Consider the following 6000-nt stretch of genomic DNA (forward strand, 5'->3'; position numbering starts at 1 on the left):
TTGAGTCGAAAGTTCAGGATTTTAGATGAAAAAGAAAGATTTGTTGTTCTCTTTGTCATTTCTCACTTTTCAGATTGAATTTGAATAAGACTTTTTTGGTTTGTGAAAAATGAATAAATATAATTTATTTATTTTTTTTTTTTATTTTTACTTATGGCCAAGTTAAGTTGTTTGTGCAGTTGTTCTATTTTGCCACTTTTCAGTCTGAGTTTGAACTAGAGTAGACTGTCTTCTTTTAGCATAAATTCTGGCCGCAGTGAGAATAATTTATTTTATTAGTATTTAGCAGTGCCGGACTGAGACTCATTTTCAGCCCTGGAGTTTCATACCTCATACTGGCCCACTTTAGATCACGACCAATTATTATTAAAATCATGGAATTATAACCTTACATCAGGGCCGGACTGAGACTCATTTTCAGCCCTGGAGTTTCATACCTCAGACTGGCCCACTTTAGATCACGACCAATTATTATTAAAATCATGGAATTATAACCTTACATCAGAGCCGGACTGAGACTCATTTTCAGCCCTGGAGTTTCATACCTCAGACTGGCCCACTTTAGATCACGACCAATTATTATTAAAATCATGGAATTATAACCTTACATGTTAGGTCTACACACTGTTCTGCAAAGCCTTGTAATTCAGTGTATTTTCTAAAATATTTCCAATTCAGCGCAAGTAAAGGTTGCTTCACAATGTGGATTTATTTCGACAGTGAGTGCACAGCGACATCTCCAACATTATTATTCCTCACAACACAACAATAACAGAATCTATATTTTTGTTCTTATAAGCGTTAACATTTTTCAAACCTTTAAAATGTTTGAAATGAAATAGAAGAATATATAAAAATATTAAATTAAAAAACAATACAAAAAATAAAGCCTGCTGCAATTTCTAATAACTCTATCATTTTTGTATCCTCTGCAACAAAAGATTTCCATCACAGCTTACTTGCAGTTTGTTCCATCTTTGCTATTGAAAACTTTTGATATAGTGATGTTAGGGGTTTGATGAGGATGATAAGAAAAAAAATGTATGTATATCCTGTGACTGAGGGTGAGCAAAGCAATCAAAGCTAACAACAGACTCATCTTCATCTGTCTCATTTGTGCCTAGTGGTTCAGGGTTGTGCTGCTGAGCTGCTCCTCTGTCATCAGTAGACTCTGCTCTCCCTTTCACACTTCCTCTAGTTGCTCTAGACTCACCTGCACCTGTATCACAATAAAAAATAATATCTACAGACATTTTGACTAACTTAACCAATTCCGATATTTACACTGGCAAAATATGCATGCTTATTTAATATTACTTTATGCTATTGCCTTTCAATTGTGGGCTTTGTGTATTTACTGCCTCACTTTTAATAATAAAAAATAAAATGGGTCAGGACTATGGTTTGGGTATAGAAAGTGGTTTTAGTAGAACTAATGCTTGTTCACACAGTCTGTTCCAACAGCTCACCTTTTCCTTCCATCCTGACAGGAACAATCCTCTCATCACTACTGGCTCCTGGCTCTGCTTCTGACACTAAAGCACATTTTAGAAATGCTCAGAATTCTCAGCACAAACCTTCTATTTTGCAAAGCCTTGGTGTCAGTTTCATTCATGTAGTTCTGAATCCTGGAGCATCTCAGAGCACCTTTCATATTGAACAGGCCTACACCATACTCTTCATTGGAGCCAATTTATTCTAATCATCTTCACTCTATGAGCAGTCCTACCTGCCCACTCTGGACTTGTGGGCTCATGGCTGGTGTCTGCTGCTGGACCTGCTTTCTGACTCTGAGGAGCTACAAGATAAAGTTTCCCAGTTATGTGGCATCGCATCATACTATTATTTAAATTGCATAACGTTATGTTACACGCCACAATGCCACACAATTCACTGACTCGATAATTAACTAACTTGAAAGGTGGTTTACCCGGTTCATCGTCCTCATTAGTTGTTTCCAACCGGGAGGTCGTTTTTGTGAAAAAGTTGCAGATTTTGTCACATTTGGCTGCGTTTGCTTCCAGAGCTTTCCTCTTTTTAATTCTTGCCTTCTCCGCGCCACCCTTGTTCTTTCTATTATCCATGTTTCAAACAGCAAACACAGCTGACCATCGACAGCCTACAGAGCACAGATCATATATGCTCCACAGCTACAGTACAGAGCTACTGACCATATGCAAGGACAGATTACATCAGGTCACGGTGCGTCTGCTTGCTAGTACAGGGGGTGGGGCCCAGCAACAGCGGTTGCAGTTTATGTGATCAACCCAGTGCTATGACTGAACCCCCCCCCCAAAAAAAAAATTATATATATATATATATATATATATATATATATATATATATATATATATATATATATATATACACACACACACACACACACACACATATATATATATATATATATATATATATATATATATATATATATATATATATATATATATATATTTAAAGTGAACTCCAGCCCTCGCGGCCTAAATATTATACCGGCCCACCGGGAATTGTCCCGGTCCTCCCAATTACCCAGTCCAGGCCTGGTATTTAGTATTCATTCTTTTTCAAGCTCATCCAATGAAAAGCAATATGCACTACAGACTTTAAAATCATTTTTATTTTATATTAAAGAGTAAATGAACATAGATGAGCTGCCAGACAACTGAATTCCTCTTTGGGGATCAATAAAGGGATTCTCATACTTAAATAAACCCCCAAACCACTTCTTTTCAGTGCCAGCAGGACTGCAATTCAAATTGTCAGTCTTCAGGACACTATTCGGATTTGCTGTCGTCTGTACACACCAACCAAGTTGCCCACCTGTTATTTCAACCAGCCCACCCTAATATGACAGACTAGAACCGGTCCTGGTTTTCATTGCCTGACCTGGAGGGATATGGGGCGCCGAATGTAAAAATTCAGTCACTGTTTGGAGGTGACATTTTGTGAACATTTAGCTCACTTTTCTCACATTTAGCTCATCTTTCTTTAATTTGAGACACAAATTTGTGTAAAACTGCATGTTCTTTAGATTTGTTAAAACATTCTATAATCATACTGTTCAAGGAATATATGACAGTATGACACAATAACTCTATTCAACCCATACAGACCCAAACCACCACAGTCCAAAATCATCTACTGCTCTAAAATGTTTAATAACTTCTTAACCACTAATCCGATCAATACATGCAAATAATTGGTGTAAAATGCAATTTGTCATCTTTTCATGGTCAAAGTAGAGCTTCCAGCCCGGCTTGGTTCCAAGTTCTGTGAACGAAAACGGTTATCGGAACTGGATCACACCCCGGGTCACAGCGGCTCACTGCGCGGCTTTGCAAGCCGCAGAGGCCGGCGTTTGGACCCCATAGGACGGCTTCCATGGCATGCGGCGATGTGGGAGTTGGAGTTAACATTAAGGAAGTCATAAATGACATTCACCAGCATTAAAGAAAATGTAAACAGCAGAGGAGTGCAAATGTGTATTACTTTTTGGCTCAGACCTGAAGGAGAGCATTATTCGGAACTAGATCCGAGGTCCGTGGAGAGGCAGCTTGGTCTCCCGGTTCAGCCCGTTTTAGAGCACCTCCCAGGCCCACAGAAGCCGGCCTTGGAGGACCTGATGCGGGCAAAGCAGGACTTGGAGGTCGGTGCACGGCTTGGTTCTGAGTTTGGTAAACGAAACTAGTTCAATGATCCTTAAACGGAGCTGGTTCCGAATAAGCAGATCCAAGAAAGCTTATTCATAACCAGCATGAACTGGACTTCCGAGGTCCGTTTAATTTATACGTAGCCGGTAGCTGATGAAAAGCCTGGAGCTTGGAGGTCCGTGCTGCGGCGTGGTGTCACAGCGGCTTACTGCAGCGGTCTGCAAGCTGGCGCTAGAAGCCTGGAGCCCGCTTTGTGCAGGGCACAATGGGCCATGTGGAAGTTGGGGTTGGCGTTAATGAAGTAAAATAAAAGGACATTCGCCAGCATTAAAGAAAATATAAACAGCAGAAGAGTGCAAATGTGTATTAATTTATGGTTCAGACCTGATGGAGAGCATTATTCAGAACGAGATCCGAGGTCCGTGGAGGACCAGCTTGTTCTCGCGATTCACTGCGAGTTAGAGCAGCTCCAAGCCCCGCAGGAGCCGGGCTTGGAGGACGCTAAGCGGTGCATGGAGGTCGGAGCACGGCTTACTTCCATGACACTTAAACGGGACTGGACCCTTAAACGGAACTGGTTGCGAGTTCCAAAAACGGAACTGGTTCCGTAAACGGAGCAGTTCCGTTTTCGGAACTCAGAACTGGTTCCGTTTACGGAACCAACTTCACGCTTCAAGTTAGCGGCAACTCTGTTCATGAAGAGCTAAAAAGTTGAAATTCAACCACTTGACTTACCGTTTGTGGTGTGGACTGCACCGGTGGAGCAATGCCCTGAAGGGCAGCCCGTACGCCAGCTATAACTGCCCTCTCGATTTCGGAAGATGGGAGGGAGCCTGCCATATCTCTTCTTTCTGCTGTCGGTGATGTGGGAGGGGCTGAGGCAAAGGGTGTGGGCCAACCTGCCTAATTTGCATATTTTCAAAACATTTACATTTAGATTTAGGATTTAGATTTAGATTAAACATTTAGATTTAGATTTAGATTTAGGATTTAGATTTAGATTTAACATTTAGATTTAGATTTAACATTTAGATTTAGATTTAGGATTTAGATTTAGATTTAACATTTAGATTTAGGATTTAGATTTAACATTTAGATTTAGGATTTAGATTTAACATTTAGATTTAGGATTTAGATTTAGGATTTAGATTTAACATTTAGATTTAGGATTTAGATTTAACATTTAGATTTAGAGTTAACATTTACATTTAGATTTAACATTTAGATTTAGGATTTATTTTTCATTTGTACACATTTTTAACAAATCTAAAGAACATGCAGTTTTACACAAATTTGTGTCTCGAATTAAAGAAAGATGAGCTAAATGTGAGAAAAGTGTGCTAAATGTTCACAAAATGTTACCTTTAAACAGTGACTGAATTTTTACATTCGGCGCCCCATAGAGAGAAGCGTCCATTGTCGGCTACATTCAATCTGAACTACCGGTCTTTCAAACCACCTGAAGTCAGTTTGAACAGCGATCTCCCCTCTCCACAGGCAGCAGCCGTGACTGTCCGCTCAGGCTTAACTCAGCTCCAGCGGCCTGGGGATCGCACACTCACTTCCTTGTCATTTTAGGGACCGTCACTCAATAATCGACCCCTACGAAAAAGAAAAAAAACCAAACAAACAAACAAAAAAACCTTTCTCATTGTTTCCAAAAACTAAATAGGATTTTTTTTTTTCCCATTACCCTTTATGTCAAGTAAACTGTACACTCAAAATTTGTTAAAATTTGTAGGGCTACTATAGAACCATGAGACACATGTCTAAAAAAAAATCAAATATGGCCCTTCTGGGATTTTATTTTGATAACAATTTTTTTTTTAATTCAAAATTAAAGGTTTTCGCTCAATAGCGTCCAGGTCATGTGACCTCTGGACCCCAAATCCATCCTAATTTTCAGTACTGGTCAGGACACACAAGGTACACCTCTTTAATTTCAATTATATACTTTGATTTATTTTGTCTGATTTTTTTTTTTTTTTTTTTTTTCAAATTTAACAATTTTTGCGAAATAGTTTCCAGGTCATGTGATTTCTGGACTCCAAATACATAATATTTTTTAGTACTGGCCAGGACACACAAGGCACACCTCTTACATTTCAATCATAGCTTTTCATCTATTTTATATGAATTTTTTATTCAAATTTAAAGGTTTTTGCTCAATAGCTTCCATGTCATGTGACCTCTGAACCCCAAAAGCATCCTAATTTGTAGTACTGGTCAGGACACACAAGACACACCTCTTATATTTCAATTATAGCTTTTCCTTCATTTTATATGAATTTTTTAATTCAAATTTAAAGGTGTTTGCTTAATAGTGTCCAGGTAATGTGACCTCTGGACC

This window comes from Sphaeramia orbicularis, chromosome 1 (assembly GCF_902148855.1).
Source record: "Sphaeramia orbicularis chromosome 1, fSphaOr1.1, whole genome shotgun sequence".
In the NCBI taxonomy this organism is placed as follows: Eukaryota; Metazoa; Chordata; class Actinopteri; order Kurtiformes; family Apogonidae; genus Sphaeramia; species Sphaeramia orbicularis.